Below are 10,975 nucleotides of genomic sequence, written 5' to 3'. Positions count from 1 at the left end.
AACAATGCTCGTAGCCATGCTATACCGCTCGTACATGCAAAGATCACAACTGGGTGCGTCGTTTTGCTTCACCGCAATTTTGGGACCATTCAAATGCATTCTGAATGCATTCTCTCACCGAGTCTGTGCATGTTTAGCTACAGTCAGTTTCTAGTGGTCCGCTTACTGTGTGATGTCAGCGCACGTTAAAGAAGCCTAATTGCTCGAAGTTTCCAAAGTCTTTCACTATGATGTCCCTATGATTGCCTAGACGAAGACAAGTCCCTTTGTTGAAACGTTGGCTCGAGCAACCTGATGTTTTCCCCTCCCTTGTTCATTTTGTGATCGCCAAGGACCATCTATCACACCCTCTCTCTACCATGGACTCATAGCCTAAGTCACTTTCGGACATTAAACCCCTGCAATCCATAAACCTAGAGATAGTCTGTTGGCCACCTTTATCGTAGTATCCGCCAACACAATTCCTTGAATGGCTGCTAGCAAAAGCCGTCTCGAGGATCTGAAAGCTTCTACCGAACGTGGATCAGAAAAGAGGGGAATAATTCGTTGCAGGGACAGTCTGTTTGCAAAAATTGGTTTTTGGTGACGTGTAATTTGACGGATCAGAGTAGAGCCGCCTCTTCAGTCGGATTTTCCGTATGAGATAGTATGGCCGCGAACACGTGAAAAGTTGTTTGTTGAGTTGGTGAAGAGATGGCAGCGGCATTATACTGAATAATTGTCTCCAATCACTGTAACTACTCACCTTTAAGGATGAATAGAATAGACCGAGCCTCCTACCACTACCGCGGAAGTATAGGATTCTCTCAACTTTATAGAATAAACTTCTACCTTTACGAACAGAGCAACGCGAGTCCAAAGATATAGCGACTCGGAGTGCAGTTCATTCAGACTTTGTGTTGTGTTCTCCACTGTTGTTTCAACCATAAAATGTAGAACTTGTAAATGCCATAATTTGTAACTAAGTTACAACGCTAAGGAGCCCAACCTGGATCGTATGCTGGAAGCATGAGCTTGTGTTGTTCACGACGCCATAGAGATGCTACGATGAGTTCTACCCCATGATTGTTTACTGCAATCCTGATGACCCCTTTTCTATCCATAAAGTTATATGTTTATTTTACAGAAGTGGAGCCGAAAGAACCGCCTGCAACGCGACCATGAGTCTTGATGAAGAACCGCGGCAGCGCATATACTCTGAAGCGCATTCATGACGTTGGTGCAAAGAAGGTCGCCGACAGCCAGAGACCCGCCTTCACATAACAGTCACAGTGAGGGCGAGTAGAGACAGCTGTCACAGGTAAGGAAATTTTCCACCAGAGAAGGGCACGTAGGTGTCCCCTAGGATTCCTCGCTGTCGTATCAGACGACCATTAAGGCATTGTATTTGTGTCAAAATGCGTGGCTGTGCTCTAAAGCTCATTTTAAATATGAAGCTATACATGTCTTACTTTATTGCATATGATACCATCAGCTACAATGTAGCGCATGAAACATGTGCGGCAAAAGCCTCTGAAGGGTGAATAGCTGGAGTCAGTGTGGAAAAAAGTGTCCACTGCGGCAGCTCCGCAAGAGACTGCAGCCTCTTAAAACTTTGCTATCGTCAAAAGCGTTCTCCGTTGGTTTTCTACGGCAGTCTTGAGTAATAGGGAAAACATTGTTGCTACACATCTGAAGCAAGGGCCATTACCTCCAATATTTCCATAACAGTACCTCACAATTTTCTAATATTCAAAATTTTTGTTCAAATTTGTTGGACCTGATTAATCATTGGTCACGACAGGCTGCTTAAGTAGAGCAGCCTGGGTCGCTCAAGACCCGCTGTGGCAGCACCTGCCATCGCACGGCAGCTGCGCGTCGTTTGACCGCTGCACCGATGGGCCTAGAGTCTCCATTCCACAAGTGTTAGCCGTTTTTTTCCCGCGGTTTACGTGTTCTCGATAGGATTGCCCTGAAGCGAGAAAGGTAGGAAGAAAACCTTTAGAGTCGCCAAAGGTTCCGACGAAAGTATGGATTCTTCAATGGGAGGTAAACTGACAACTTCCATTTCCGCTTCTACTCAAAACGTATCTTCTTTCCATGGTATCAGGAATGCATAAGTGTGTAAAGGGTGCAGCGCAGTGCTTGTCGTTTCCCATGTACGCCAGTTAAATTACACATCGTGACAGCTGAAGAGTAAGGCAAAATTAAATTATTCCATGTTGCTGCTTTGACCACATGCCCATTCCTGTGTGTAATTTTTATAGCTATAGTGCTCTGGGATTTGTTAGCTCGCGGTAAACGCGATGGTGTACACACATGTGCACGCAAGATTAGGCGCGCCCTATAATGTGCCGCCTGGGATCACGCGATAATGGTGCCACCTGCAGGTTCCCGGACGGTATATCCTTGATGGCTCTTGATATTTCGACCACCTGGTGTTCTTTAATGGCAGTGCACGTTAAAGAACCCCAGGTAGTCGAAATTTCCGGAGCCTTCGACTACGGTGTCCCTTATAGCCTGAGTTGCTTTGGGACGTTAAACCCTATTAAACAAAACAAATCTTTAGATAGAAACAGTCGTGAGGACCTGGCGCTGTTTGGTACATGCCTACCATTGCGTGCGCATCTGGTGGATCCAACTCTTGTAGTCTTCTTGTGACATTGTAAGAATGCAAATGTACCAATACCGTTGCGTATTATCAATACGGGAAACCATATCTCTGTCAAGATATCTCTTGAGTGTAGCAGCGCTATTCTGTGATTTAACACGGAAGTATCTCTCTTTTGCAGGAGTGGCGCTTCTTTCGATGTGGCACAAAGGAAGAGGACAGTCCCTGCTTCGCCGTGCTCTTAACTTCATGGGTAACTATGCGGCTGCATTCGCCTATTTCCCAGCAAAGCGAATATTTGGTAGAATGTTGATGATCTGACTGTTTTTGTGCACGCGAATTATGTTCATCTGAGGTGCGCATCTTTGGTGCCAACAGAGTGTTGCCAAGACAATACACCGGCAAGAATGTCTATGCGGTCAAAGCAAAGATGTAAGCAGGAGAAGTAAAATCGAGTTCTTTAGGCACAGTCTTAATAATAGCGTAAACTCTCTGCAACCCTGTGGGACAGCTTTTCAAGCCGCCCACAGTGACCGCGCCATGGTGGTCAGAGCGTGGATGGCTATTTACGACAGATCGGCAGCGCCCAATACCCACGTGGCCTCAGACACCGCTGCACACACGCTAAAGTGATGCAGCTGTGTATAACTTCAATTGTGCTTCTGAACGAGCCAATCGTATTTCCCATCGTTCTTGACGGTATAATAGTAACGTTCTTTTAATTTCACACAGATGGTTTCCATGGAGGACAAGGTTCAGACACGTGGAAGAGGCCTTTGTGCTGCAGTAGGCGTAGTGATGCTGCTGATAGTGATAATGGTTTTCATGGCTGAACGTTATTTGGGGCAGATACTTTTTAAAAAGATTTTAGCTGCCCTTTATTTGCACTTTTGGTGCAGCATAGGCTGTTCGATGCAGGCGAAATTACAGAGGCCCATGTAGTGTTCGATGACAGTGCACGTAAGAACCCCAGGTGGTCGAAATTTCCGGAGCCCTTCACTACGGCGTCTGTCATAGCCTGAGTCACTTTGGGATGTTAAACCTTAATCAACCATAAACCATATTTAGAGAACTCTGGTTGGTGCTGATGAGAATGAGACATGTCCTTGATAGAACATATTTCACATGGTTGGTCCGCTGCTTTGCCTCCTAAACATCTTTTTTACCACTCGGGACGAGGGTAGTGATGCAAAACTATCGATAGTACTATCGACACTATCGATAGTTGAATCACTCTCGAACTATCGATGGTAAAAAACACTATCGATAGTACTATCGATGGTATGGTATGGAGGTGATGGTATGAGCAACTGACAGGACTCGTCCGTTTTCGCGGCTTACGCGTCACCGAGCTCTGGAGACGCTTCGTACGTAAAGTTGCTGGATAAAATGTTAGCGCGCCAATGTCCTAATTGCGAAACATGTGTGCGAAAACCATTTCTGCAGCGGTTACGTCAGCAAGCCAGCACAAGGGCTGTTTCTTCTTTCATCGCATGCAGTTCCAGGTATTTTTCCGAACTGTCCCAGTGCACGTTAAAGAACCACAGCTGGCCGAAATTTACCCAGAGACCTCTACTACGGCATCAATCATAGCTTTAGTCTCTTTGGGACATTAAGCCACATGAGGCCGTCAAACCAACCAGGTATCGCAAATATTTTGGTTATATCGGTGGGCAAAAAATGCATAATATCAATATTGTTTCTATCAATAACCTTACCATCGACCGTTTCACTATCGATAGTCTTGCTATCGATAGTGGTTCTGTCGCTAGTAGTACTATCGATAGCAACGATATCGATAATATTATCGATAGTCTACTATCGATAGTAATACTATCGATAGTAGAATCGATATTGATAGTAGTAGTATTGATAGTAGAATCGATAGTATTACTATCGATAGTAGAGTATCAATAATACTGTTGATAGTCTATCGATAGCAGCACTATCGGTAGTTTTTTTACACTATCGACAGTTTCAAAAAACTATCGATACTATCGATAGTGAATTTTCCAATAGTTTTGCATCACTAGACGAGGGCCGAAATCACCTTATGCCTCTGCGAATAATTTGTTTTTCCTTTAATTTGTTTCGTTTTGCAAAGTACGGAACACAGCCAGAGAGTCTGGCTGGTGGATGAGATTGAGAAGTTAGCGGGTAGCGGGGACCGGCTGGCTCCAGCTGGCAAAGGGCAGGATTAACTGGATGGATATGAGAGAGGCTTTTCTCCTGCAGTGGACGCAGTTGGGCGTGTGATGATGACGTGAGCTCAAGCATTATCATAATCAGGGATTAGCACATGTCGAAGCGGGCAATGGCGCGAAGCTGCCAACCGCGACACCATATAATGAAAGGAACAGAAACATATAATTAAAAAAGCTCTTATGTCAGTACAGCCCCGTTTTTCATCTTCAATTTCTTTGTCAGCCATTCTGACTCCTATTGTTTGTAGACCAATAGGTGCGTACGGTCTCCGTGCCGATTAGGTTAGGACCGTAACTAAGACAGGTGACCTGGCTCGTAAGGACTATTTCCGGTAGATACGTGCCTTGAACAGCAAAAAACATCTAATTAGCCTTCAAGGCTGCATTCTTGCATCAATGCCGACGTGCTTGTGCATCTTGGCGCAAGTGTTGCTTGCCAGCACGCTGGCGCCACTGTTAGGACTGGGGCACCCAACCGATCGCAGCTACTGATGTGACTGAGGCGTCTTCGGCTGGTGAAGGCCAGGCAAAGAAACACGACGGCAGGACAAACGAAGGGGCTTTAGGTACACTACTTACATTGCAGTAAGATACTGCACTAGGGTCGACAGCATAATGGCTTTGCTCAAACGACGGGGAGGCCGAACGCTGCGTCTCTCTTCTTCTGACCTCCGGGTTCGCTTTTATACATTCGGGGGTGGCCGAGGGTATAAAAGCGACATGCCGGCCAGGGCATGTCCTCTGTAGTGCTCTTTGTTCAGTTCTCTTGTTCAGCATTCTAGTTCAGTTCTTTTGTTCAATGCTCTTGTTCAGTTCTCTTGTTCAATTCTCTTGTTTAGTTCTCTAGTTCAGTGTTCTTGTTCAGTGCACTTGTTCAGTACTCTTGTTCACTTTTCCTCAGTTCTCTTGTTCGCATTTCCTTTTTTGCTCATACTTCCGAAGAATGTTCAAGTTCGCGCTATTGGGGCCATAGTCTGACCTTCGGGGATACCTGTGCACCATCTTTACCAAAAGTAACCTAACAACGGCGGTGACAGTGGGAAAAGGTGGAAGTCGCATACGGTGAGCTGCACGCATATACACGTATTTGGGGAGATTTCATCGCCGAGGCAAGAGAAAGAACACCCTTGGAACCTCTGTCCTAGTCTTAATTCTTGCAGGATAGCGCAGAATTCCAAGACATAGTGTCCCTCTCTTGTTTCTACCTGTAATCCAATACGCAAGTTCTTGCCGGTACCCGCAATGAATTACGTGTTGCTGTCTGACGTTTAGCATGCTAGTCACCGTTTCAGACCTGGTCTCTCTTCCATCAGTGAATTCATCTTTATGTTCGGGCAACAGTCTTTAGAGGAGAGCGTTCGGAGTTGATACGGTTGTTTGAAATGGGCTGCTTACTCGAAAACTTATCTCAGGACTTCTGTTTTCTGAACTCACTGAATTGGGAAGAGGATGTGGAGGGATGGATTCTCAAAACTGGATGTACACATGCCTCTTCCTTTAAACGACAGTGCTTATACACTTTTCACGAGGTTATGGTAGAGAGAGGATTGGCACATCAGTTGTTTACAGTCTTCCCTAATGCACGGCACGTTTCTCGTGCAGGCTCTGTATTTGCGCGAATAAGCAGCCCTGGGTGATGGCACATGGCTGCCTAAGAAGAGCTGGGACCAGTCCTCGTCCTACGAGCGGTCCTACAGCACTGAGCGTGCATACGAGGGACCTGTCGAGTGAAACGGTAAGCTGACGTCGTTGCCGAGTGGCTGCTGTGAGGAGGACACCCGAAACACGTTTTTCCACGCTTAAAGGGAGACTGAAGCACTTTTTCTGAAAATCGGGCTGGCAGCGGCATCCTATAGTTTTTCATACTGTATACTGGAATATCGCATCCAAATAAGGCAAAAACAAGCGCGAATTGCCTTTTTTAGCCGAAATATGCGGCCTGTGCCGCGGCGCACGCCGCGCGGAGCGCCGCCGCCCGTGATTGGTCAAGAGAGGTCGTGACGTCACTTTGAGGACTGGAGAAGCTGCCGATGCGGATCCAGCGCTGCGTTGAGGGCAGATCGCAGCTTTCCGTGTCGTTGTAAAAGGGAATACGGCGACTATTTTTTTTTTACTGACCACCGAAAAAAAGGATACTACAGTTTGTTCATTCCACGTATCGCCTGAAACCAAAAAAGACACAAGCAAAAAATTCTATGCCTAGCACAAGCATACGCCAGCGTCAAAGACGCGATACAGACCATGCGTAAAAGGTGCCAGCACAACATCGGCTCGTATTCTCGGAAAGGAAGGGGTGCGAACAATACTCAAGTCAATTACCACCACCGGACGCCTCCTGGCTCGCCCGGAAGAGCGTCATCCTAAAGAAAAGGCCCAAAGCACTGTGTAAATCCTGCTCTCAGTACCCGGCGTTGCAGGTTGGGGCAAGAAAGTATTTCAAGTGAACGATGAAGGAGCACAAAGTTGGTGTCAAAATTAGCGAAGCGCAGTGGCCAAGCACTGCGAGGCATGTGACCACAAGATAGTGACGCAATCATGGTGCGCTGGAAACCAAGCCAAATACGCGCACAAATACGCTTCACTCCTGGCGCGTTCAGCAGATGCCAGAAAATATTAATCGCTGCCTCGGAAACGTTCGCCCTTCCTAGATTTTCAGTTTAGGTTCAGTGAAGTAGTTGCCAACTATATGTGTGTTTAAAAGCCAAGCTAGCTGCAACTCGCCCGCTGCCACAACTTGATGAAGAAACCGAGTAAGGTTGCGGTGTTTTTTTGAAAAAACTCGGTTGGCATTCATTTCTCTCATAAATTTTGATCCGAAATCAACGTCGAGCGCTTTCATTTTAATTGCTTAGCTAGGATTAAACGAGATGCCGCATATGAAGAGCTTCGATGCTTGCTTGCTTTGCTTTATTGTGCTTTGCTCTGCTTGCTTGCTTGCTTGGACACGTCGAACCGAGTATAAAATCACTAACCGAGCCTTGCTGAGTACGTCTAATGTGGTCTGGCCGCACCTAAACTGAGGAGAGCGACACATGCTTAAGCCTCTATAAGGTTTCTTCAGGGGCTAAGTGAGCATGTTTCTACTTTTAAAAGAGGCGCTTCTTCGGAATGGTGACACGCCTCTTATGCGCGAGGAAATCGATGGAACTGTGTCATGGTTCAGCCGCGCCTTTTCGACAGAAATCTCCAGAGATCACACTAGGACAAGCTCTGCCTGTAGCCGCTCTAACGAAAGTGTTTCGAGCAGAGTAAGCTTGCTTTAGTCGGCTTGAATTCTTCGTCACAGCAGCGAGCGGTTGCGCTGCGAGCTTGTGGTCTTGCGGAAAACAGTGGAAGACGACACAGTCGCGGCCGTAGTTGTTCGTGGACACGAACGCAGAGTAATACCTGTTGAATCTGATTCTCAAGGTCGGCTGACACGCTTTGTACGTCGCAACGCACGCAATACGAGGAACAACGCATGCAGCACGAGAAACAACGCGCGCTGAAAGCGCGCTCGGGTGCGCCGAAGCATCCCCGGCTCCTCAACATGACGTCACGCTGGCCGACATGGACGAGTTTCCCTCTCCGCTGTTCCCCTCTCCTGCGCTCGCGCGGGGCGCGGCAAATTTAAACATCGCGTTTCTAATGGGTGATTGCGCCACTGTTTTAGCCAAAATCGAAAAAATAATTTCACAGACGTGATCAGCAATGACACTACTTCAAAACCCTAGAAGGTTAGCTGATTCGAAAAACGCCTCAGTATCCCTTTAAGCGCCGTATGCCCCTCTTGTCTTTGAGACATCACCCAATGTTCTCGTCTATCCTCTATCCTAAGACACCAACTTTCCTCTGGTCGAAAATGTGTTAAGCTGCAGTGAGATGGGGACTATCTATGGAGCACGCAGCTTCAAAAAGTTTGCAAAAAGGCTTAGTAATAGAGGAATTACAGCCGTCGCTGTCAAGTGGGTTCATTCTAGACCCCTTCAGATTTTCTCTTCTGTCATGTCCGGTAACTACCGCAAGCGAGATATTCCCAAATTGTCCGATTTTAGCCAGAGGTGCGATGTACTTATTTCAGATCCTGCGTCATCGTCCCGCCTTTCAAGTACACTTTTCTTGCTTTTTTCTACCCGGAATGTTTCCTGAGGCGCTCTCAGTGATGTTTCCATACTCTGTATGCTTGATTTGCTTCGTAACACTCGCTGTTCACAGATGCATTCTTCACCCTTATGATTGGAAAGTCCACTGTTCACTTTGAAATAGACCCAACCGTTAATGGCTGAATGGAAATATTCCCGGAGAATCACCTGGAGAGTGTGAACACTGGGTTATGATTCGCCAGCTTTTCGCACTTAAGACGATGAATATCAACACTGCTATGCGGGCAGCAAAGCAGCGCGCGCTAGTAAATTGTCTCCAAACAGAGTTAGACTATGCCTAACCTCCTTTGAAAGGGGGTTTGTGTTGGAGTGCTTTAAAAAGCGAAAATATGCACGAGGTACAGGCAATACGAACCTGGCAGCACTCGTAATACGCTGAATAATTTGTTGACTGCCAAGCGCGTTATTTCTGTGAAGAACCACTAAGTTCGGTGACATCACAATAACTGGGGCAAGTGCACCTCGACGTCACTCGATGCGGGTGGAAGCATATAAAACATGTTCAATTATATTCCACTCAACCACTTGCTAGAATTATCTCCGTGCACCCATGAAATAAATCGTATTGTTTGTTCGTATTCCTAACTTCTTTGCTGTGCCCCTTAAAACAAATGGACATGTTTGCGTCACTAGAAGGCAGCGGTTTGTGGCATTCAACGTTTTCTGAGCAACAGCTTAGGGCAGAGTGTATTCTATCCCACAACCTCCAGCAGCGAACGTGACACACATGCGGCATTCTGACGCCCTCACAGACCATCATACTTCTGAATGCTGCTGTCATGCGCTCGTAAGCTTGGACTTTATAAAAAGCAAACGCGGTGGGAGGAAAGACATTAAGGCATGCAGAAAGGTGACATAGAAGCACGGTTGAAGGTCTGTGCCTAAGAAGGTATAGACATAGCATCACCTATACAGCCTTATGAATGGTCTTCGCGGAAACCTATCAGTGTTTTGGACCTGGAGCCACATGGCTTCCTGAATTCAGTTTGCTTTGCCTCAACAGCAGCCGTGCGGTATTACATGCGGGGATTCAACATAGAGATCGTTAAACTCAGTTTGCTACAGATGCGAACAGCTCATATGTGCTCAGTGCAACGCGTCTGATCTCGCCGTACACAGTAAACGATACTGCCTCTCTGACATAGGAAACTTCCCTGCTCGGTGAAACCGGCAAGTTACGAACGCTCTGCTCTTCCAATACCGCTGCAAGGGTACATGACACAAGCGGTTGTATACTAATACCAGATTCGGTAACATGGCGAATTTCATTCGAGATGCCTCGAGTCGTGTTTTTTGCAGCGATTCTCACATAGCACAGCGATTATCCCAACTGAAGACTATAATGAAGTGTTGTAAAACCCAATACCAGGCCTGTGGAAAGCTTGTACCCTTTAGGAAACCCGTTTATACCCGGTGGCACTGCAGATCGAACCCAGCATTTCCCAGAAGCGAGGCGGATGGTCTTTCGGTGCGCTTGTGGATCAACATGTGGATGCCTTAAATTACGTTTACATAGTGTGGCCCGGTATATTTGAAACCCAAGGCTAAATTTAGCTCGGGATCCCGGTAAAGTAAAAAAGCTGCATTATACTGAGTAATACTGCATTATACTGAGGGGGGGGGCGGGAAGCGACCACACTAATCTCGATTGATCGCAGCCATGAAAGGCTGCATCTAGGTTTTTCCAGATTACTGTAGATGATCTTGTCCTGTTATCTGGAAGTTTCCTTGCCGGCTTTAAATTGAGCGATGCCTCGAGCGGCGGACATTCGTAGTTCGACGATTGACGAGCACGCTTGTTGCTTACGCCGCCACCCAGTGATTCAGTTCTTTTGCGGGCGCAAGTCAGCCCAAATAAACAGCTTCGTTTGCAAGCCTTTCTGGTGTCTTCCTGACCGCTGGACTGCCGTCACTACAACGTGACAATACTTACTGTTAATATTTAAAGCATTTACGGCCGAACTATAGTTTCGCAGGCGTCACATGATGCACGCAGATTTGTTCATTTATAAACGTAGTTAGCCGCCGCAGTAGATGAG

Source organism: Amblyomma mixtum, chromosome 4, assembly GCF_055824585.1.
Source record: "Amblyomma mixtum isolate Tamu chromosome 4, ASM5582458v1, whole genome shotgun sequence".
In the NCBI taxonomy this organism is placed as follows: domain Eukaryota; kingdom Metazoa; phylum Arthropoda; class Arachnida; order Ixodida; family Ixodidae; genus Amblyomma; species Amblyomma mixtum.
Note: the sequence above shows the minus strand (reverse complement) of the source record.